The 25,052-nt window shown below is 45.2% G+C and overlaps 1 non-coding gene across 1 annotated transcript; it reads right to left on the reverse strand.

The window, feature by feature from the left end:
• Positions 1-344: 344 nt before the first annotated feature.
• LOC146783753 (U4 spliceosomal RNA) lies at positions 345-484 on the reverse strand. The gene has a single exon (XR_014971157.1). It is a non-coding gene; the product is annotated as a U4 spliceosomal RNA (small nuclear RNA).
• Between the last annotated feature and the right edge of the window lie 24,568 nt (positions 485-25,052).

The raw sequence follows: 25,052 nt of genomic DNA on the forward strand, positions 1-25,052 counted from the left end.
CACTTGTTATACATTCTAAACCCATAAAAAGTGTTCCTGTGTTATGTGTATTGTATTCTTTTCATCCATTACTTGTTTTTGCTCTTTGTTTGTCACTTTTCACCTGTAATGTAGCCCGCTTCTTATGTTTCCTCAGTCCTTTCCTTTCTGGAACACTTTTTCTTCTATTACGAGCGTTTGCGGTATCCCGGATTCACTTGCATTATGTGAACTTTTTCCATCTACTAAGGTTTGTATCTTTTATCTCCTTCATTTATGCAGTGATGTGCATGTTATTAATTATTTTAACCATCTGCGGTGTACATACTCATGATTACAACTTTTTTTAATTGAGTGAATGTCAGTCTCTTTAGAGACTGTCAAAAATTGCAATGGCGACTATATTTCAAGTCACCACAGCGGGGTATTGGGTAAAGTTTTCAATAATCAATAATCAAGCCTCGGTTAAACCTCATTGGCTATATTACTGCCACTGCGCAAAGCTAACACAACACAGGTATTTACAGATGGCCCTTATATTTGAGTCCTAAAACACCTACAGGGGTGTAGATAATAGGTGTACAAGTCATACACAAAGATATGTAAACTTACTATCTTTGGGTTTTAGCATACCGAAAATATTCTGGAATCATTCCTATAAGCCGATATCGTTGATTAACGCAGAGACCAAGATGCTGGCCAAATTACTGACCACTCCTCTCCTGGGGATAATCACGAAGCTTGTGCATCCAGACCAGTCTGGCTTTATGCAATCAAGAAATACCTCACTTAACCTCCGGCGCCTCCATGACGTCATGGGCAAAATAGAAACATTGAGAGAGGATGAAGTAGTGAAGTCACTGGACGCCACCATAGCGTTCAATACAATCGAATGGCCCTATATGTTCGCGGTTTTTAAGAAAACGGGCTTTAGCCCCAACTTTGTCAGCTGGGTGGGACTCCTGTACAAGGAGCCATTGGCGCAGGTGGTGGTCAATAATAGCAAGCCACAGGTGTTCGCTCTAGAAAGAGGAACCAAACAGGGATACCACCCTCTCCCCACTGCTGGAACCCCTCGCGCTATGGATAAGGAAGGGCCCAGTCATGAGAGAACTGCGGTGGGCAGAGGACTGGGAGGACCGAATCTCCCTGCATGCAGATTATATACTACTTTCTCTGGCATCACCAAAAGCCTCCATAAATAGGGTATTGCATATTTTTACAAATTTTGGCAAATATTCTGGATATGAAATAAACTGGTCCAAGTCAGTCATCTATGTACTAAGGGGAGACTTTCCCAGGTTGCCCAGAGGTAATGTCACAACAGAAGCGAAAGAAGGGTTTAAATACCTTGGCATGTACGTCACCAAAGATCCAACTCCAAATTGTCCCTATTGGGGCGCGCTGCACTATTCAAGATGATGGCACTGCCACGATTCTTGTATATACTACAGAATTTTCTGGACCCAATACACGTAGATTATTTCAAAAACATAGAGAGTGCGCAGAGAGAATTGATGTGGGAAGGGAAACCAGCGCGAATAGCGACCTAAAAGCTAACAAGGGGATCGTATGACGGCGGCATAGGGCTCCCTGACATCAAAAGATATTACTGGGTGGCACAGCTAGCGCCAATTAACCAATGTATATCTAGAACCTATAATGACCCCGCCTATTGAATGGATAGGTGGCTTCTCCCAGAGGGGAATTACTCTATAGTGCTCTACACACACCCGGACAAAACAAAGTTAACAGGCCCGACAAAACATACAGTGAAAATATGGCACACAGTGAATAGAAGTATGGGAAGGGGAAATACCACAAGCAACCCCCCTGTGTGATGTGGATAAGTTGGGCAACTTGAGACACTCAAAGGGTTTTGGGGCTTGGGACTTGATCGGGATTTCCTATATGGGCGATCTGTGGAAAAAAGGTGGGGTGACTCCCCTTGCCCAGTTGCAAAAAGAACATGAAATGGCTGAGACAGAAAAATTTGGACATTTGCAGATCCAGCAGGCGCTACAAACAACCATTCCACGAGGCCAGTCGCTCCCCGAGTCCTCCCACCTCGAAGATAGGATTCTAGAAGAATTTATGCCAAGGAAAGCGATTTCATTGATATATGAGAAACTGATTAATAACATGCCCAACCCCCTCTTGCAACTTCGTAGACACGGGGAGAAAGACACGGCGGCACTAGAAGATGATGAGTGGCAGGAGGCTCTGTCGTCCCCCAGGGAAGTCCCAATATCATCAAGGCTACGATTAGTACAGCTTAAGGTACTACATAGAATATACTTAGCAAGTACCGTTCTAGTGAAGATGGTGTATAAGGAGGATCCCAGGTGTAGTAGAGTATGCGGCGAAGAAGGATCCTTTGCCCATACTATGTGGGAATGTATATGTATATCCAGCCTTATTGGACAAGGATAGCTCAATGCATGGCAAATGTGCTGAGCAAACGAATAGAACCCAAAACAAAATTGTGTCTTCTGAACATATAGGATCCTATTGACCTGGTAGGAATGGAGAAAACTTGGGTAGCCCTGGGGATGATGGTGGCAAAGAGAAACATAGCTAAGTTGTGGGGGGCACCCGAATCACCCACGCTGAATCCTTGGAAAAATGACAAGGACTGGTGCATAGTAATGGAAAAGACGGTGTACGAGTCGCGAGGTTGTCCCACAAAATGGTCAAAGATCTGGGGCAAATGGAACACTTATAGAGGGAATATTTTTTAAACCCCCCAGACAACATGCCACCCTGCATTAGATGTAGAGTTATAATAGATATTATGTACTTAGATAGGCCTATAGATATGATGTAATGTGAGAATCAATTAACCGTATGGTCACAGTATTGTTTGGAATTGTATCTGCAACGAATTCAAGATGTCATCAATAAAAAAGAATTTAAAAAATAATGATTCTTGAATCATATTTTTCACTTTCTTTTATCAGCTGGTCCTCTATCAAGTCTTTGGTTCCGCAAAGACTGCTGGGAAACAGCATCCTCATTCCCGTTTGCACCATGAGTTGTGCCGTCCTAGTTACAAAATGAAATTGGATTTCGTCATGGTAACTGAAGAGTGACTAAGAGTTAGTTAGGAATCCTCAAAGCATTGACTCTTCTTCTACAACAAGCATTTGCAAAGCCAACAGATGTGACTACTGTACAACACCAGAGCTATAAGTGTGTCATGCTAAGCACAGATTTTTAGTTTACAAGTTTTTGAGCCACGCTCTTAACTGCATCGGCCACGCCTCTTTGAGAGACGCCCTCAGCTTTTTGATCCCACTTAAAACCCTGTAAAAAAACATCAGGCAATGGTGCGTGAAAGGGAAGTACATGAAAGCTAAGTCTGTTGGCTTTATCAGTGCTTAGTTTTCGATATCCAAAGACTGCAGTTTCACTGACTGAAGAGAAGTTCGCGCACAGTTACACCCTAAATACATTATGTACGACCTCCAACCCCAGGCATAATATGCAGAGTAGATACAGTTTGTTTCTGGAAACGCGTCAGGTTATTTAATATTGTTTTACTCTGTTTCTGTGGGGGGGGGGTTCTTTTCAGGATTGCACATTCATTCTGAAGTTATTAAGGGTTGTGAAGTGCGTCAGAAGGTCAGCCATTTGCAGTGCGGGTCTTCCACAAGGAAGCCCCAGGAAAGGAAAAATAATGACTTGTGTGCTGGTGGGAAACAGCGAGGCGGGTCATTTATGTGTTGTTTTTCAGAAACAAGGCCTTGCTTTGTAATTGTAATTGCATTTATATAGCGCCTACTGCCCCTGATTAGGCATGGATGCGATTTTTCGGCGAGTAGCACGCTACTCAGGGACCCAAAAAAGGATTAGTGGTGAATTAGTATAGGGATATATTAAATTAATTTGAGCGGTGGACATGTGAGTTTGTTATTTGGATAGAAAAAGGATAGTGGAGGGAGAGCAGAGGGAAGGGTTTGTATTTATATAGCGCTTTCTACCCCTGATGAGATGTCGAACCACTTCTCGCCGGGGAGCACACTACTCCAGGAAAGTCGTGGCTGGCATGACTCGCGGGTGGGGGTCGGGATTGAGAGGGTAGGGGGTCACGAAGGAAGAGGAGGGATATTTAAGAAAAAAATAATTAAACTTACCTTCGCCTCCGGTCCCGCGTCGAATCGTCTTCTCTCTCTACTCCGAGTCCCAGGAAGCAGGCAGCCTCCCTCCAGAGGCGCAACTAGAGCCAAATTTCGGGGGGGGCTGAGCAAAAATTTCGGGGGGGGGCTGAACTTTAAGCAATAGGCAGAGTGGAGCTGCAGGGGCTCTTAGAAGGGGTGAAACAACAGCGAGGCCTCATTAACATGCAAATGGTCTTTTAAAGACCTGTGAAGTGCTCGGGTGCGGCTGCTTTTTTGCCCGGGAAGCTGTCTCATCCCGGGCTGCCACACACGACGGGGGGGGCTGAAGCCCTGTGAGTCCAATGGGTGTTGCGCGCCTGCCTCCCTCTCCTCCCCTAAGCCTATCGCGGGGACGCCGACCACACAGGCGTCTATGCAGAGGCCCTTTTCTCCATGCAGGCTGCATGCAGCCTATATAGAGAAAACGGGAGAGTGCGCATGACTGGGTTGATCGGCCCTGGGGCTGACCAAACACTCAGCGATCACAACTGTGGGCAAGGCACTCCTCCCCTGCCCTGCAGCAGGACCTCCCACCCACCCGTCCCCAACCAAACCCTTCTGCTTTCTCGCAGTGCGAGAAGTAGAAACATAAAATAGTATTCATAATACCATTCATGTTTCTGCTTCTCGCACTGCGAGAAAGCAGTGAGGCGGCGCTCCTCCGCCCACATGGAGGAGCCGCCCCTGCTCCAGAACCCAAACAGGATTAGTGGGGAAGTAGTATAGGGAAATATGAAATTAACTCGAGCGGTGGACATGTTAGTCTGTTAGTTGGATTGAATAGGATAATAAAGTGAAGGGTCTAGAAAGAGTTTTTTTTTATTATTTCTTTATTTTTATTTTTAAAGGAATAAGTAAGTCCTTGGCAAAGTACATAGACGGTTAGATGAGGGAATCGATGAACACACGTTTAAAGCAGGATTACATCGATTTAATGGGGGGATGTGAGGGATGCACAGCTAAACGATGGGGGCCAGGGGGAGAAGGTGGAACAGGTGGGTCGAATGAGGGAAGGGGAGTGATGGATAAGAAAAGAGGCAGGTAAACGAAGGCAGACCTGAACGACTGAGTGAATTCACCACTGATCAAAAGAACGAATTAGGGAACAGGATGGCCTAAGGTGAGAACGAACAGCTTAATTAACAAGAGGAGGGATACATTACTGAGGACATAGACGATTAACTGGTTCGGTGACTGAACAGACAGGGGACCAGGCGCACAAGTGAGCTGAACGCATGGTAGAGTCGTGAATAAACCAAAGAACAAGCGGTCAACGAGTCGCAGGTCATGTTAATGTGAAGGTAACCTAATGGGTGCCCGAATGAATGGATGGATGGATAAATAAGTGCATAGGTGGATACGCGGGTGGATTAATGGTAAATAACTGATGGAACAAACCTACGGATGAATGGGTGGACACAACGGGTGAATATACGGGTGCTTGGATAGAAGGGTTGATGGGAGAACTGAGAGATAAAGGTGGGTTGAATAGTAAATGGAAGACTAGGAGAAACTGGTGGAGTGGCAGAGTTGCGTTAGCGCTGGTCCCTGCACCATGCATCAGTGCCGGCCTCGCCCGTCCTCTGGCTGGGCTTCTCGGGTTAAACCCCCAGGGCCTTTTGTCCTGCGCCGCGCTGTGTTCACTTACCCTCCGATGGAACAGGCGTAGGCTCACACCTCTCACAGGCTCCAATACAGGGCTGCCAGGGGGAGCTGAAAAATACATGTTCGTCTAACAAAATGCACAGTTCGTATGCCACTGTGGGAGTTTTCTTGAAAACAAAAAATTACAAAACATTGCAGGTTAATGATAGACTACTGTAAGTTTATTCATTGTAGCCTCTCAAGGAAATTCATTGACATACTTCAAGGACTCCAGAACTAAGCGGCCAGAATGTATTTGACCCTCTGGTAGAGCGACCATAGGAAATCAGCACCTCCAGCTCTCAGCGCACACAGGCAAGAGTAACATTTAAAGTTCTTTGTACCATGAACACGACTTTATGGAGCAAAGACCCAGCACATCTCTGGAGAGTGGGCACTCGCTACATGTGCAGCCGACACATGTATTCAGCCACAGTAAACATCATCGCTCAACAAGCTTTCATATGGAAACAGGTGTTTGCAAAGACAAGAGGTCTGGCTTTCATGTGGAACAGCGTAAAAATAAGCAGGCAGAAATATCGTGGTAAAGTTGACAGTGGTAGTAGTGAAGATACCATGGTGATGGTGGTATTAATGTTGGTTGTGGTAATGGTGGTGGAAGTGACGGGGTTAGTAAAGGTTGTGGTAGTAATGGCTGCACTTGTAAAGTAAAAAAAAGAAATGCTTTTTGTATGCAAAGCAAGTATGAAATAAAAAAATGATTTTGTGGTGATTTAGTATATTTTGCAGATGTAAAATGTCCCCACACGCACTGCAATGCAGGTAAATGACTTTATTTGCATTGATTAATTAAAATCTTACAAAAAAGAAAGAACAATAATAACAATTTCTAAGACGAGTCAGAAGGAGAGAAACACCAAGCAATGGTGCCATTGAGTGGGTATGGGCCCCAGGTGAGATAAAAAGAATTTTAAAATTCAAATATAAATTTAAAAAATAGCGTCCAGCGTGGCGCCCAACTTTGACAGACGGACTCATGAAGTCAAAATAGGACACAGGGGGGCATAATTACAAGCCCCTATTGCCACGGGAATGTCACTTTTTCAGACGTTGTGCTGGCGATAGGGGCTTCACCTTATTTACAAGGCAGCGTTAAGCCACTTAACATGGCTTAACGCTGCCTTGTAAATAAGACACCCTTTCATGCTACATTTAGCGTGAAAGGGGAGGGCAATGGGTGTTGTGGTGGGCGATCCACCGCAACACCCATTGATTTTGATGCCGCCCCCTATTTACAAGGGTGGCATAAATAGGAGGCAACGCCAAAATTAAGACCTGGTCTTAAACAGGCGAAACTAGGAGTAATGCTTTATTACTGATTGTTTATGTGCAGGAAGGAACATCTTCCTGCACACAAACAATCATTCTCCTTGGTTCAAGGGTGCCTGCGTTGGCGCTAGGCAGCTAAATTGGCACCAGCGTACGGGGGAAATGCAGGGCTGCACCGTATTCTTGTAAATACGGTGCAGCCCTGCGTTTCAGAAGTGGCGTTAAGCCAAGGAGGCTAACACCACACTCCGCCACTTCTCTCGGAAATATGCCCCGAGGTGTTTTAAGGTGCAGGAGTGGAGAGTGTGGCCGGCATCAACATAGGCACATAACTTGTTGAACAGCTCACAAGGTCCTGATGTTACCACATGTAGGGTAACAAGGTGTTTTAAAGTGCAAGAGTAGAGTTTAGGGATTGTTATGTAGTCTCGTAGAATCATGAAGATTGGCAACGTGGGCGTGTGACTTGTCTGAAGGTCTCCCAAAGTCCTGGTATTGCCCCAGGTAGGGTAAAGAGATATTTTAAAGTGTAAGTGTAGCGGTAACATTTTATCAGTCTGTCTCGTAGGATCCTGAAAGTCACACAGCTGTTAAGGTGCGTGTACACAGTTTTCTCAGAAAGGTCCAGGGTACCAGGATAGCCCAGGTTTGGATGTAAGTGTTCGTTCCCCGGCTAACAACCTGGCCCAGTTGTCACGGCTTTGTCAGAAAGTCCCAGGGAAGCCATGATATGCGGGCTGACCGACAAAGTCACCGCAGGGGACCCTCATAAGAGGGTGGCCCACTTAGTACCACAAGATGGCACACTGGGCAGCCTAGTGTTCAGAGACCCCTTTGGGGTCCTGCTTGTCACTTCCGGCCGGGGTGGGGTCGGGGAGAGGTATAAATTCCATTCTCTGGCTGACTACCTAGTCCCCTTGTTACTGTGCCTCACTGCGCTCATTTTCTTGTTTGTTCAAACTTATTAAGAAATGCAATGAAGCAGCAGTTCAGGATATGACAGCCTGCCTGCATTTAGCGGATCCCTTGGCTTTTTAGTGAGGGCTTAAGGAGATGCCTCATATCCAGAGCCATCTCAGGGCAAATGCAGGTAAGGAGCAAAAGATTCTCTGTTTGAGCTGCATAAGCGCCAACTTCTGTAATACAAGCACTGTAAGGAGGCAGAATAAATACTCAAAAGTGCCATTGACATGAGGTGAGAGAGTAAACCTACTCTAGTTGGTATACTGGGTGCAGGCATCTACGATTCCAGGGTCAGGCACAACCTCCCTGCATCCATCAGGACCTCCCCAAACGCTGCCCCAATTTAGGAGAGAGTTGAAAATGCGCCTCTTCAAAGACAGTATCAGTCACTTTTCTCCCAGAATACAGCTTCCTTTCCAATCACTCAACTGTATGCTTGCCTTTCACCCTGTACAGCGCTCTACTGCATTCTGGATAGGTTTGCGCTATACAATTATCTCATGCATAAATGCATACATACACACTCCTCTGGGAAGAGCCAAGTCCACTCTACGTATATGTTATAGAATTGGTAACGAAAGGTCTTGCAAGCAGCTGCACTGTCAGGCCTGATCTTAGACATTAATGTAGATCCCTTGGAGTCCAGGGACTCAAGCTGTGGAACTCACTGAACACAAGCATCAAGGAAGGAACCAGACTTCCACCAATGCATGAAAGGCCTGAAACACATTACTGTTCTAACCATGTTTCAAAAACCTCAACCCCTGGGCAAAGGACTTCAGAATATCTGACCAGGCCCCTCCGATCACTGACTGTACTCTAACATCCCCATGTAAGTATTTCACCTAGCGCTCCCAAGTAACCCCAAGAAGAGGCATTGTGTTGTTTCAAAATTAAAAGTAAATACATTATGTTCCTTGACAATCCATAGACAAACCCGGTGTAACCCATGGATGGCTGTGACAAGGCTAACTTAGGTCCTGATGTAATATTTGGTGGCTGGAGTAATCTCCATTGACCTGGCGAATGAATTAATGTAGGCCAGGCTTAGACTACTCCACCTGCCAAATTAAGAAATGGTCGCAAAGCCGGTGGTAATCCCTAAAGCATTGGCAGGAACCACGACACAGCTGTTCCTGACAAAGCTTTTTAAAGCTTGGTGCACGGCTCCGTCAACATGATGGCGCCGTCTGCCACACTTATTTGTCTTTATTTAAGAAAAGAAAATCCTGAAGCTGGATTTTCTTTTTTGAAAAAAAAAAATGCCCCCTCGGCATAAGAGTTATCTCCCATGGCAAGGGGGACACTAGTGAGTTTTCATCTTCAATGTAGGCATGACATAATTGTGTAGTGTTGTCTGCAGCTGGAAATGTAGCCCAAGAATTGAACACCTCTGTCCTAAATGCTCTATGTGCCTCAACCCCAAAGGTAACATTTCCACTCCTGGCCAAGAGACCAAGGTGTACCAGTTCTCTGCAATATTCAATGCCTGGAGATTGTCGTCTCCAGACATGATAGGAAATTAATTACAGAGAAGGTATACCCACTGGGAAGTAGTCCTTTTACAAGTTCAAGCTTGAACAGCCTACAGCCAGTACAGAGGGGTTACGTACTCAGCTGAGGAGGATGATCCCTACCACCATGGATGTCTCTGGTTTGGACGTAAGTAGGGATCTCTGAGAAGGCACGATTGAACTACTCAGGTAATCCATTAAAATAAGTACCTAACCAACGTTGGCAGCACCATGCCATGTTGTTTCCACCCTGTGGTAGGAATTGCTGGTTTGTGGATGGCATAACCGTTGGGATGGTACCAGACTGATTGCATGCACGCCCAACGGATATGTTGTCCTATAGACCAGCTAGCTCACAGTGCCACCAGAGGCACCCCTAAACCCAGGTGAGCAGCAAATGGTTCTGGCAACCACTGAACATGATAACCCTCATCCCCCAGGAATTGTGGTACCATAGAACCCTTTTGCTCAGTCACTCGTGCTCTCTTATTCGCAGAGAAGTATACAAGGATACACAGAGGGACGTTTTCAATGTTTATTGAACCAACGTGATTCTTGTATAAAATATATGTGCTGCAATAATCAAAAGACAGAAGCAGATGAAAGTGATTAGAAGCACCATGACAGTGAATAGAATAAAAAGCTCCACCATCGTGCTAATACATTGTAGATATTCAGGAATGTAAAACAATAAGAAAGCTGGACGTACTCCTTCTACGCAGTCCCTAACCGTCTAGGGCATGTGTGTATGTGTTCTGCCAAGAATCCCCATATTGGATGATCCAACCCTGGTCAACTGAAGGGAAAGAATGTAAGTCCACGTCTTGGTCACGAGCTGGACACCCTTGTGGAGATATCAGCAAGCTGCTGAGCCGAAGCTTCAGCGTGTAGAGACCTTGTCAATGACAGCAAAGTCCTCCTCTAAATAAACCTGGAAATGCTGGTTTGTTTATAATGATAAGCATCCTTGCGAGTCCCTTGTAAGCCAGCATTGTTATGTTCTATAGATAGCCATTCACTTGTGGATGAAAAATAGAGCGACATTTGCACAATGTGTGTCGAGCCCTTGTATGTGGTGTTCAAAGAGTCATGATTCCGTTAAGTGAAACAGACTTTGTAAGCGAAGCAGTTTCAGAGAAACTAATCCAACATTGTCTTACACACACATGTGTGTAAAGGGTTACTGTGTGAAAGGGAAGGTAATGTAAGAAACGTGTTCACAGTAAAAGATGGCAGCGTAGTTACATGGGCCTAACTAAGATACATAACACCCCTTACGGCCAGGTGAGCGGACATAAAACGCAAACTCCGATGAGTTACTCTGTTGGGCCATCAGAGGGGTGTAACCATGACGGAGCGGTATCCATGGCCTATGGTTAGCCCACATCTAAATTTGGTGGCTGTAAGGATACTCTGTCACCACTGCAACCGAGTACCCTTACCACCAAGATTTAAATGAACCCCTTAATCATTAGTTCTGTAAATTAGACCTGGATTTACAAAATATCCTACTATCTCCGCTTGAGATATCTGAGTTGTATCTGTGCATTAGGAATAACCAAACACTCAAAAGGGCCCAGAGTGGCCAATTCAGAAGCGCACAGGATTGCATAAAGGGAGCTCAATTGCTTACATTTATCATGATGGGACATTTCACTTGATAGGGATGACTTTCTGGCCAGTGACTAATTCAAGATATGAGTTCATAAGGCAGATGAACGTCCAGCACATAAAGTTGTTCATGGTTTTCTCTTTCCACAGATCAGCTTGCAGACACTTTGAGAGCTCACGGCCATGCCACCAAGCATCTCATGGGTGCCAAATTCTTCAAAGCCATCCAAATAAATCCTAGTCCAACACAAATATGTCGGCTTGAGAACCTGAATTTTCATGGCGGGGGATCATCTTTACTTTGGTTGGCGTCCGCTGCGACTTTGCGCGGGCTCAATGTGTAAGATATCTCAGAGGCATAATTGAGAGCATTGTGCCAACACGATGCAAACAAAGCCCCAATCCGTTCCACAGAGCCTGTACTGTTGCCCTGTCTGTGTGGCTTTTTAACAGGATCTTGAATATCAATGCATGCGTCTGCGGTTACGCTTACGGGATTCAGTCCACCAACCACAGCACGGTATAGGGTTGCGTCTGTCGAGAGATATTCTTCAAGAAAGTTTACTTTCTCTCTGGGGTCAACAGACTAAGGGGCCTGTCACTTAAAACCAGCTCATGAATAGCAAAGAGTACTTCCTGTCTTTGAAATTTAATTTTAAAAGATCTTATCGTAGAAGACCTAATACTGGAGTAATTCTAATATAGCTCATTACAAAATACAGTTTTCCACTTGGTGTACCAAGTAAAAGTCTACAATTACAACAGGAAACTACGTAAATCTCTTACAGTCTGCAAAGGGATGGGGGTCTGTTTCCAGCGGCTCTATTGCATGGCGTCAATGTTGATCCTACAAAGACCTTATCCCTGTTCCCTACCTCATTTTTAACATAAATACTCATTAAGTCCAATTGTCCTGAAAATCTGGCTCACGTGGACCAGGGTTGGACGCCCCGATGTACAGCACTGATGCAAAGTATTCAATGTGTATCTTTATTCATCTTAAAGTGTGAACTACATCACCTCAGGGGTCAGAGCGGAGGTGCATTTGCAACATCTGGCAATACGCCTTATATATTTAGCATACACCATACTGTATCCCATGTGTTTTATTGCATAACATTAATAGTGTTTCAATACACTGACCCAACACTACCATGCAAGGAGCGTAAATGTGGGCAGATTTTTTTTTTAATACGCTCACCAAGATGATGGTGGTAGGCCATGTAGTGTCATTCAAGCATATTTAAACATTCTGTTTTAAGATCAGCAGAGGGGACTGAGGCTGCAGGATTCATATTGGTACAAAGTACAAAGAAATTTACAGTGGAGAAATGTTTTTATCTATAAGTATTAATACGACAATAGGTAACATGTATGGGAAGCAGATTGCATTTATTACATTTATTTCAACATTCGTTAATGTAGGCCTCGGTTTCAGAATGGTTGCAGTTATATTTTCAGTAAGTGATATATTTCTGTCTCACTCTGCAAAGGATTCATAAGTAAGCGATGTTCTAAATATTGCTTTTGAGACGTAATGTCACTTTTCCAGGTGCAGAATGATGGTTTTGTCCAACAGGGATACCCTTCCAGTAACAAAAATACTATGCTCAGACATAGTTTAAAACTGTTCCCACTTTGAATGTGTATTGTACAGTACACATGCAAATGTAAACAAGCATTTGCAATGCAATATGTCTCGCATTAGTGAAAGTTTGAGCTATTGCCGTTGCAAATGTTAATGCTTGTTAGATTTTTGTTTTTGTCAAATAATATCATAGCAGTAGCATAAGTAATACAAGAAAAACAAATGCAAAGGTATGCTGAGTTGCAATATTTCTTTTTATAATTGCCTTAAGTATGCAGTATTTCATGTGGCTAATTGAGGTCCCTGTAAAACTCCAAAGGGACACCTAGTCACAGCCTGTGGTATAGCACCCTTTTATTGCATTGTGTATTTTCTTTTATTACTGATGTTAGTGCTGGGATATTTTTTGATCTAAAACAATCTAACAAACATTATTATTTGCAACAGCAATAGCTCAAACTTTCAGTAATGAAACTCCTTTTGCATTGCAAATGCTTGTTCTGATAGGTGGACATGTCTTTTGTTGCAGGTCAGCTACTAAGAAATAAGGCACTTTGGTATGGTAACAAGCATTAACATTTGCAACGGCAATAGCTAAAGCTTTCACAAATGCGAGACCTATTGCATTGCAAATGCTTGTTCTTCTTGTGCTGTCTCTTTTTATTATCATCGATGTTTGCCTTTGTGTGTGTTTCTCTCTTCCTGATGACCTCTTTCTCTCCCTATTTCTTTACTGTGATCTTTCTCCGTTTTTCTTTTGCTTCTTTCTCTTCTTTCGCTCCACCTCTCTCTTGCTGTTTTTGTCTCTATTCCTGTCTCCTGCTCTATGTACATCTGTCTCTCTGTGTTTCTCTCTCAGGCTCTTGTTTTCTCTCTTTTTTCTTTTCATTTTACTTTCTCACGCTCTTTCTGCTGTGTGTTCCACTCGTGCCCTCTTATCGCTGCCTTGTTTACCCTCTTTCTTTCTTTCACTCACACAATTTCTGTTTCTCGCTTGGGCATCCTCTTTATTACTCTCTCTTCTCTTTCTCTCTCAATCTATGTTGCCCTCTCTTATTCACAATACCCCTCTCTTTCTCTCTAGTTCCCTTCTCATTTCTCGTAGTAGCCTATTTTGACTAAAAATAAATTCTACATAGTCCCATTGTTGCAAATTTGTTTATAAGCCATTTTGTATAATCAACTTCGTTCATACAAAATATGCATCTGATAGCAATTAGCGAAAACCTTGACTTATCGGTGTTTGGCAAAATGTCAGGTTTGTGCAGTTGCATCTATCTCATCATGTTTGCATTTACTTGACATTCTATGTACATCTGCATGACCAATGTGTGACTAGTAAGGATAGACGTCCAGATAACTACTTATTGCTGAAATGATGCACATAGCCCGCAGTAGTAAAACACGTGATAAGGAACAAGGCGCATCAGAGCAGCGACGAGCATCTAGGCCGTGGAAATGGACAACACGCACGCTCTGGTAAATGTCAGAGTGGAACAGCACTGCAGCCATGTGTACGATTACCCGGCAGCCCTGAGTGACAAACCCTTATAACAGCCAGTACCTACGAGGCAGCGGTAATCGCACGGTTCCTCAGGCCGCAGCGCTGAAGCTGTCACCCTGCAGAGAATACGCAGGTCCCGCCGTGACGCACTTGTGTGACAAGAACTGGAGACTGAGGGCCTCATGTAGGTAAATAAAAATTACCGATTCTTAAATACCGAACCGTACCGAATCGGTATTTAAGAATCGGTAAGTTATATGTAGGTAAAAATTCGGTAATAATTACCGAATCGGTAACATTCGGTAATCAAGAATCGGAATTTACCGAATCGGTAAATACCGAGGTGGTATTTACCGAATCGGTAAATACCGAATCGGTATTTACCGAATCGGGAAAAAAAATCACATGACTGGATGAAACAGCCAATCCTGTGCAACCACACCCCACCCAACCAGGAAGTGGCCACACCCAGGCAGGTGCACACAATTAATATCACAAAAGAGAGAAATAAGGGAAAAATTGAGCCTTCTCTGACTCCCCTAGCTAACGTTTAATACTCACTAAACAGAGAAACGCTCCACAAACTTAAATCCTCACAGTTAAATATGATAGTGAAAGGCACAATACTATCCCTATTATCACATAAACCTAGAGTATAGTTTAGAAGGAAAAAACATTATTCTTAAAATACTGCCCTCACACACTTTGCAGTGTCATGCTTCATCATTGGGCCGCGTCGAACGCCCCCGTGCAGACCAACACAGTGGGCGGAGCGCAATGTTTTTTGTAAGATGAAGAATAAAGTGGTGAGGAAACGGAACAGAAAAGGGGTTTGACAAAATAGAACAAATAGTGTCTACAGAAAACAGAACAAGGACAATATTCCCTAAAGGAGGGACCACAAAAGTGCAGACATATATATTAAAACTGTCTAGGAGGGGACTTATTTAATTTTTATTCCTGTCACCCCCTGGCAGGGTTAAAAGTAACTGGTCGGGATTTTATTAGGGGAGGTAAAAGCCCCTAAATCCCTGCTGCTATTACCTATTTTTAATATATATGTCTGCACTTTTGTGGTCCCTCCTTTAGGGAATATTGTCCTTGTTCTGTTTTCTGTAGACACTATTTGTTCTATTTTGTCAAACCCCTTTTCTGTTCCGTTTCCTCACCACTTTATTCTTCATCTTACAAAAAACATTGCGCTCCGCCCACTGTGTTGGTCTGCACGGGGGCGTTCGACGCGGCCCAATGATGAAGCATGACACTGCAAAGTGTGTGAGGGCAGTATTTTAAGAATAATGTTTTTTCCTTCTAAACTATACTCTAGGTTTATGTGATAATAGGTGCACACAATTAACAGACTCTGGAGAGGCTTGGAGTGCAGAGGAGAGGCAGGGAGCCAGTGCCTGTTTGTGCAGCAAAAAAACATCATGTCGACGCAGAGGACAGTGAGAGATGGAGGGGAAAGGAGGAGGAAGATGAAATTCAGCCCCAAGGAACTCCAGGTGCTGGTGGAGGAGGTGGTGAAGCAGCACCAGAAGCTGTTTGGGAGGCAGTCCCTGCAAGTGCCTGAGGCTGAAAAGCGCAATATTTGGCTGGCCATCCAGGCGCAGGTCAATGCTGTGGGAGTGACCCACAGGGACATAGAGGTCCTCAAAAAGCGCTGGTATGACCTGAGGATTGTAACCAAGAGGAAGATGGGGGAAATCCAGAAGGAGGCCAGCCAGACTGGAGGTGGAACCAACAGGGCACCTGCCCTCACCGAACTTGAGGAGCTGGTGGGGGCCACAATCGAGAATGAGAGCGTCGTAGGCCTTGGGGATGCTGACAGCTCTGCCAGAGCCGCCACCCAACAAGGTAAGACGAATGCACAGCAATGTAGCCCCCCCTACCCCTATCCCACATCCCCCATTGTGAAATGGGTATCCCACTCCAGTCCATGTGTTAGTGCAGACAGGCAATGCATTCTGGGAGATGTAGTCAGGGAAACCCCAACCATGAAGTAAATGGCACAGGACAACAAGGCATGTTACATACATTAGCCAAAAGCAGGCAGAGGACAAATTTAGAGTGTAACATGATTTAATTGTGATGCTTGCTATGCAGCCCTTCAGGTACACTGAGCCGATGTTGCATTTCTGTCCACAGATGTGACATCGCGCAGGACAGGACATGCTGCAGGAGAGAGGGCACACCGGCCACACAGATCAGCTCTGGCCAGCACAAGTTCAGCCCAGGGAGCAGTGCCACAAGCAGGCGCACCACTAACACAGGCAGCCTCGCCTCAACCAGAGCCAGCATCACCTCAACCAGAGCCAGCCTCACCTCAACCAGAGCCAGCATCACCTCACCCAGAGCCAGCATCGCCACTCATGTTTGAGTCACCGGCCACATCACCGCCTGCATGTGTGAGAATGAGGAGGCGTTCCGCCGCCAGGCTGCGAGCCTTAGACACCTCGTCTGACGACAGCAGGGGCCCTGATCAAATTACTATGCCCCAGGATGGGAGCCATGCCACTGTGCCCTACACCTCACAGGCAGAACAGACGGGTGCAAGAGGGCGCCGCAGGTCACGTGTCCAGAGTCCACCAGCAAACATTGACAGCCATGGTTGACAGCCATGGTGTCTTCTCGGGGCTCGAGGGCCAAATGTTAAAACAACAGCGCCTGCAAACAAAGGCAGTCATGTCAGTCCAGAGGCATATGCGGTGCATGAAATCTACATTAGTCAACATGGACAATAACATCAGCACAATGGCAGCGGGCATTCGGGACATGTCCCAGTCAATCCAGCAGTTGTGCAGCAAATTAGATGCTGACATAGATGCACGGCGCCGGGAACGGCAGAGGAGGGACACTAACAGCAGGGCACTCAACCGTCTGGCAACTGCCACTTCTCTACTCTGCCGGCGCTCTGTGTCGATGCAGGAGGGCCTGACACACTGCTGCAGCGACATGTCTCGGGGGATGGTGCAGGTGACAAGTGCACTAGAGGTGCTATTAACAAGTCAGGCGGCGACAACTGCTGCAGGGGATGCTGCGGAGAGCATCGACTCTGGCAGCAGGAGCAGCATCACACCCCCCGTCCCAGAAGCACGCAGGAGCAGCAGGCGGCTTGGGGTTGGCTGTAGTGAGGATGCTCAATCCGTGGCATCCCACACTGCAGCGCGTATGCGCAAACAATGATGCAGCCCTGCTTAGCCAATTCCCAATGGGTGACGTAACCCTGGACTTACTCCTTGTAAATATGCTATGTTGCCAGATTGGCTTGATCTTGTTTTCATGGCGTAGTGCCGCATTAAAACTACGTCATGACATACCACAACTGGCTGTGTCCCCTTACTTACTCAGAAATAGTTGCATGTGATCTCTGCCCGTCTCTCTCTCCCATCTATTGCAGTTGGCACTCCAGCTGCGTTGCCCTCTGGCTGGCCTGACTCTTCCTCGTTGTCCTCAAAATGTGTTAGTTCCACCTCTGTTCCTCTCTTCGTGGCAAGGTTGTGCAGCATTGCACAAGTGGCAGTGATCTTGCAGCAGTTGATCGGTGTGTACTGGCGTGCGCCTCCGCTCTTGTGGAGGCAGCGGAACCTGCTTTTCAGTAGTCCAAACGTGCGCTCCACCACATTGCGTGTAGATTTATGTGCCACGTTATATCGTCTCTCACTCTGGGTTGATGGGTGTAGGTAGGGAGTGAGGATGAATGACCGGCAGGCATATGCACTGTCGCCTAGGTGAGTAAAAGGGAACCATCAGTCACATGCCTCTATACACTATGATTTGCAGGTTTCATGGGGCGTCACTGTTACTTACCTAGCAGGTATCCCTCTCCAAATTCATCGGCAATCAGTCGTGTGTAGATCCCACTGTTCTGGAAGATGTAAGAGTCGTGGGTGCTCCCAGGAAACTTCGCTACAATATCAGTGATGATGTTCCCTGCATCACAGATCACCTGCACATTGATGGAGTGGGTGGACTTTCTGTTCCTGTAGATGTGCTCAGTGTCAGCTGGTGGGCAGATTGGGATGTGTGTGCCATCAATACAGCCAATGACATGGGGGAACTGTGCCATGTGATAAAAGTCAGTTTTAGTTTTCTGCAGTTCAGCCTGTGTGTTTGGGAAGCTGATGTAGTGGTGCATTCTCTGCATCATGGCATCCAGGAACTTCCTGAAGAAACGGGACAGGCAACTCTGGGATACACCGCCCACCGCAGCTATCACCCCCTGGTAACTGCCAGATGCCAGTAGATGTAGGCTGCAGAGCACCTGCACATGTGGTGGTATGGCATGCGCCCTTCTTGTTGGCTGGTCCAGGAGTGGGTGCAGGTCCCTTATCAGGTCCATGATGGTGTGGGGGTGTAGCCTGTACCTTTCATGTATCTCTGCATCAGTCAGTTGGAAGAGTGTGATGCGCTGTCTGTAGATGCGTTCCTCCCGTCTCCAAATCCTCAGACCTGCTGCCTGTAGACGTAGGCGCCTTGCAATGACATACAGAGCGGCCATGTTGTCCACGCTGTTGCATTTTGGGATTGCTTATATGGTCTGTTGATGGTTACCACCTGCTTTCACTCAGTGTTAATTACCGACTCTTAATTACCGAATTTCATGGATTTCTTAATTACCGATTTTTCCTACATGTCATTTTCAGTTTTACCACTTCTTATTTACCACTTCATATTTACCGATTCATATTTACCACTTCATATTTACCGAATCGGTAAATATGTATTCGGTAAATGTGAATCTGTATTTTAGAATTCGGTAATTATGAATCGGTATTTACCGCTTCAAATTTACCGAAAACTTGTTTTTGGCCTCCTACATCTCACTTGTCTAAATACCGGTCGGTAACGGCATATTTACCGAAAATCGGCCGTTACCGACCGGTATTTGGCTACCTACATGAGGCCCTGAGTCACTTTTGAATGTTCCTGTTAGTGGGAACTGCAGCTGCCTGTGTCCACAGATAGCATGTCCTTGCAGGCTAAAAATAGCTGGTTTTGCAGTGAGGTGACGTTTGAACCCCTTGGACTGCTCACCCTCCTTTCTCAGCTAGCTTTATCAGTCATAATTTAACTGAACATGCAAATTTGCTAGTAAGTGCGCTTGAAGTTGCAATTACAGATCACTAAGTGTATACATTTGCGGAAATGTGCTGAGTACAGAATCTGTGTATAATGGAGCAGCCGCCTGTAGGGTTAAAGTGCTGCATGATCCTCAAAGCGCTCCAAAATGGCTGTTTCAGTGCTCTTTTCGGTATGAATATGTTTAGCCAACGCTATCACATTGTTGTGATAGCGTGATCACTAATCACGTATTCTAACCCATCAGCAAGTATTTTTATATATAATTCTGATTCTTTGGGGCAAGGTCTTAGGAAAATTGCCCCCTCTATTGAGCAGTATTAGTAACCAAGTTAATAGTAACAAGCGGCACTGAAAGCGATCGCTATTGTAAAAAAAAATAACACGCCCGCGTCTGGGCATGATAACTGAAACCACATGGCCTTTGGTGCGCGTAATAGACACCAATAGGCCATGGGCGGAGCAATGCGCCCGCCTTTGGCCTATTGCGTGCCGTCTTTGTGAAAAACACGCACACAAAGGCCAATCGCGGAAGCCAAAAGGAAAAGCACACGCACGAGCGTGTGCGATTCCAGGCTCCGTTTTGGAACCCCAGACAAAAGGACTCTCGCTGCGCGAGCAGTGCCGCACACTGTATTGCTAGGCGCGAGACCTAAAAGGAATTGGAGAAAAGAAAACTTCTCCAACTTTGTGCCTGCCCCAAGGGGAAGTAGATAGGAGTTTGTGTCAAAAAACATGGGTGGTTGCCTGGAAAGTCCAGGTGCCACCTTTGAGATGCATCCTTGATGCAAAGAAGCCCAAGCTGATACTTTATGTTACTTGAGGACTACATTATCCTAAATCAACACTTTGCGCTGGTGTGTGCCACTCTTGGTGACTTTCACCTGTGTAAAGTGCTGATAAATGTGGCTCAAGGTATTTATTGTGCATTGTTTGCTCTTAAATATGCTACTGTAACCTTGGTAATGAAAATCATGGGGCTATGCAATGAACATGGATTAGTGGCAACTAGCAAGGACGATATTGCTTTGGGGTAGGAAAATTAAACCCTAAAACTCTCTATAGAACTTCACCGTGCTGCCTCTCCCACGTGCATGGCTCAAGGGGCAAGGATGAGAGACAGACATTATTTGGAACCATGCCCATACCTCACCCCCCACCCCCCTTTCACTGGACGGGAGATGTGTTAGCAGTGAACCAACACTCATGCACCACTGAAAGCTTTGCAGGCCCAGCTCACTTGCAATTGTAATAACTGGTCATTGATGTATTTTATGCATTGTGTATCATTCTAATCACTAGTTTTTTATTCAAGGAAGTTTGGATGCCATCATTGCTATTGCAATTTAGAACCTGTGCTGAAGGCCGTCTTTCTACCATTTAATTGATTTGCCTGTTTGTTTACATGCAGCAGGTGCCTGTAGTGTTTGGGCCATAACACGGCACTCCTTTCAACTACTAACTGTAAGTAATCCTCTGGTTCGCTGGCTTGAAGTTATTCCTCCTCAGTGGCCGCCTGGAGTGCTACAAGTAGTAGTCAGCGGGACCCTGACTTATACACAACTGATGAGGACTATTCAGGCAGCTGTAAGATCTATTTCTCTATCATGTGTGGGGGAGCTGCATTGGACCCCCTCAATTGAAGGATGCGGGGCTTATGGTCTGTGTTGACCACGAATGTGAGCACACAAATACAAATGGAAATGTCTGCAGCCCCAGTGTATGGCAATAGCCTCCCTCTCAATCTGAGAGTATCCTTGCTCTGTGGGGGTAAGTGCTTTACTGGCGTACGCAACCAGTGCCCCTTCTCCACATCCTTGTCTCTAGGAGTGCCGGTGTACACAGACGGCTAGAATCTCTTGCAGGGTCTAAATAGGCTAGTGTGGCTTTTGCCGATAGAGCGGATTTTGTGTTCTGGAATTCTGCTTCCTGGTTTTCACTCCACGTCCAGCTCATTGAAGTCTTGGTGAGTTCTTGAAGGTAGGCGGTGAGATCAGTAAGGTTCCTCGAGAAACACCTGCTGTGGTTCACCCTGCCTAGAAAACCCATCACCACGGTAATCGACGAAGAAGTCGGGGCTACTTTGATGTCCCTGACTTTAGAGGATCTAGCAGGCTTCTCCAACTAGTAGCGCGTGGGGTACTGGTAGCTCTTCTGCACTTGTAAGTAGCTCACCTGTGTGAAGCCCAGCCTACTAAGTTTGCATTTTTGCATTGGTGAAAGGCTATATTAACCAAAAATACGATTCATTTGTTCAAGACTAAAAATGTTGTATGTTCAGAAATCATCAGCTAAGATTTAGAAAAAGAACTGTTGAGTTTCCAAAATATTTTTAAATGTGATATTTGAATGAAAAATCATGCAGCATTGGGAAGAATTACTACTGATATTATTACCTTGGTGCCTGGGGCATTGCAGCCTAGGCTGCTCTGCACTACCTATGCAGAAGCATTCCAAATTGATACCACCTTTTTGACAATACAGCTGGCAACCCTTGCTGATGCACTGAAGGGATCACTGCTGGTAATCTATCATTTGGTGGTCACTAATGTAATCATGTCCAATATGAATACGTATCATATTTTTAGCAGCTCAGGATGAATTTCATGGAACAGTAGCTTAACTAGTCAAAATATATTTTAGCTCTTGCCAACGCCATTGGCATGGGTGCCTCAATCCCTGATTCCTGGAAAGGGGCCACGGTCATTCCAGTTTACAAAAAGGGTGACCGCAGTTGCCTGGCAAACTACAGAACTTTCAGCTTGATAAATTGCATCCAGAAAACCTTTGGTAGAATGCTGCAGAACAAACTATTTTTATGGATAGAGGATGAGGACTTTCTGACACCATTTCAGGCTGTTTTTTCGCAAAAGGACTAGCCCGGTTGATCAGGCATTACAGTTTCTTTGCTTATACTGGAAGACAGTACTGATCGGCAAGGGCAGCTTATATGTTGCCTTTATTGATTTCAAATTGGCCTTCAACCTGGTTCCCGTGCCAAACTCTGGCAGGTACTTAGTGACATGTCCATGCCCTTTGCATGCCTGGCCCTGCTCATATGACTGCATGAAGACAATTCGTTGGGGACCACAAGGCCAGCTTACTGATCGGATCCCAATTATTAAAGGGGTCTGCCAGAGCTGTGTCCTTGCTCCCACACTCTTTGCATTACATCTCAACGATATAGTTGACTTCCTCAACCAGAATCCATCTGATGACCCCTTACTGGCTGGATCTAAGACTCCTAAACTCCTCTTCACTGATGACACCTTGTTGATCTCCAAAACTTCTAGAGGACTGCAGTTACTCCTGAATAGATTCGAGGAGTTCTGTGGCTTACAAGGGCTGCAAAACTATATGACTTTTAATGAGCATAATTAATTTAAGGAGAGGATAGCATTGGGTGGAACGCCTCTTGAGAAGGTCGACTCGTTCGACTATCTGGGAGTAAGGTGGTCCTCTAGCATGTCATGGAAACAACATTTAGATACAATGTCTTTAAAACATAAACCATTAACATATTATATTGAAGGAACATCGGGCATCCCACACTGAACCTGTCTTACCAGCCCTCCAAATCTATGAGGCTAAAGCCATAGGCTCTGCACTATATGGAGAGGAACTTTGGGGCGCTAACAATTTCACAAATTTAATGAGGAGTGAAAACAAGTTTTTGAGAAGCATAGCCAACCTTCCAGCCAGAACTCCTCTGCTCCCATTGTTTCTTGATATGGGTAGGAAACCTATTGAGAGTATAGCGGGATTACGTCCACTACTGTACTGTAGAAGGCTGTGGAATTCCCCAGAGCTTCGACACTGCGCCTCAGCCCCATATGATGTCATTCATTCAGATAGGTTCCGCAAAGTTCCTTGGCTTATTAGCCTCAAAAAGCTTTTCATTTCTTTTGGGCTGGCTAGACTAGTGAGATACCCCGTCCTGTGCTTCATTCCCTTCAAAAGTGGAGATGAAAAAGCATTACTGGGTTTGGACGATGAAGTGAGTTGTGCGCAAGGCTGCTAGCGCCACATTGACAGGGGAATTCCTTGATTTTAAATATTACGCTGCATATGAGTAATACTGGGGCATTATTTCAGTCCCCTTTGATAGGAAACCATATTTTCAATTTAGGGTTGGTACCTTCCCCCACCATGATTTTACATGCAAGTGGGAGGTTCCCAACTCTTTGCTACGTCCAGCCTGTAAAGAAATGAATGAGTATGTACCCGTGTATTCTTTCCATGCCCAGCTTATGTTAGCCCCCGCCTGCTCTGGATAAAACCACTGTCTAAACAGTTGGGTACACACAGTCATTTGGCAGCATTGAGGATTTTAAAATCAGATCCTATTCCCTTTTTGCTTCTCCAGTTGCTACATTTTGAGGGCGCATGTGGTCTTTAAGAAGCGGGGCAGAGTGTGCATTTGAACTTTTGACTGGTTAATCATGGACATACATATTCAATTGTTCCAATTAATCAAGTTCTGTATTTTGTGTATTACTTTGTGTACTAAGGCTGTATTTTTCTTCTTTTATGCATGTCGATTCAAGGGGCTGCTGATTTGCCACTTCTTGATTCCTTGTGAATGTTGACATATGTGTTTTATTAAACCCTCTTTCTAACAGCTATAATGGTCGGGAGACTAGGCGTGAATCCCTTGATTGATACTCCAAGGAGACAATCAAACTACCAAATCTGTTTCCTATTGAGCTGTCTCCTAAGAAGGTATTGTATTATGACTGTTAGTGCCTAGTTGCACTTGTGGCTCAAGACTGTATATGCACCCTTCCATTACGCATGGCGGATCATATGAGGATTTTGCTTCTGGTCTGTGTGTTTACACGATAACTGTGGAACTTTGTATTTAACACCTCTCTGGGCGTGGGTTCACCAAGAGCGATGTGATATGAAAAATGTACATGATGAGTAAGAATTTTATCTCTGTTTCTTTATTGCTTGACTTTTATGGCCGGCTGGCCGAAATAAAGTAATTTTGACTTTGACTTGGAACAGTAGATCTTATTACAGAAAAGGTTGGAGACTCCTGATCTAGGGTTACGCAGGCATCTGAGAAATGGTACTCAAAAGAGCTAATGCCTTTCCTGAGAAATTTATAGTTTTACCGGTGGAGGGTGAGCCCACTGTTTTGAGTCGCTGGAACACCTTTGTCAGATGAATATGATGTTCTTCGATGGCTGGGGCATATATCAGTATTTCATCACTCACTTTCGGGACCCACGTTAGCCCAGGCAGAGCTTCCCAGATGGTGCTCTGGAACACATCTGTGGCGCTTGATATAGCATAGTTTAGTATTTTCGAGCATTGGAGGCCCAGGTGCAAATAGAATGTGAGGAGGTACCTCAACTCCTGTTCTAGCAGCAGCTGGTGGTACCTAGACATTAAGTCCATTTTGGAGAACCATCATGACCTTGACATTTCGCTCACAATATTGTCTACCACTGGGGTGATGTGTCTTTCCCTTTTTATAGCTAGGTTCGGAAGTCGCATATCTATACACAGCCACACAATTCCTGGCTGTTTGGGCTTCCTCACTACTTCAGTGAGAGATACCTATGATATTGGCCCTTCCGCTTTTTCGATGATGTCGGAGACTTTTAGTTTGATGAGCTCCTCTTCCACCTTTCGCAGTAGATGTAATGCAATCCATCAATGCCGTAGCTCCATCGGTTGCATTGATTTGCCTACATGAAGCTTTATGG

The sequence above is a fragment of the Triturus cristatus genome, chromosome 11 (assembly GCF_964204655.1).
Source record: "Triturus cristatus chromosome 11, aTriCri1.1, whole genome shotgun sequence".
In the NCBI taxonomy this organism is placed as follows: Eukaryota; Metazoa; Chordata; class Amphibia; order Caudata; family Salamandridae; genus Triturus; species Triturus cristatus.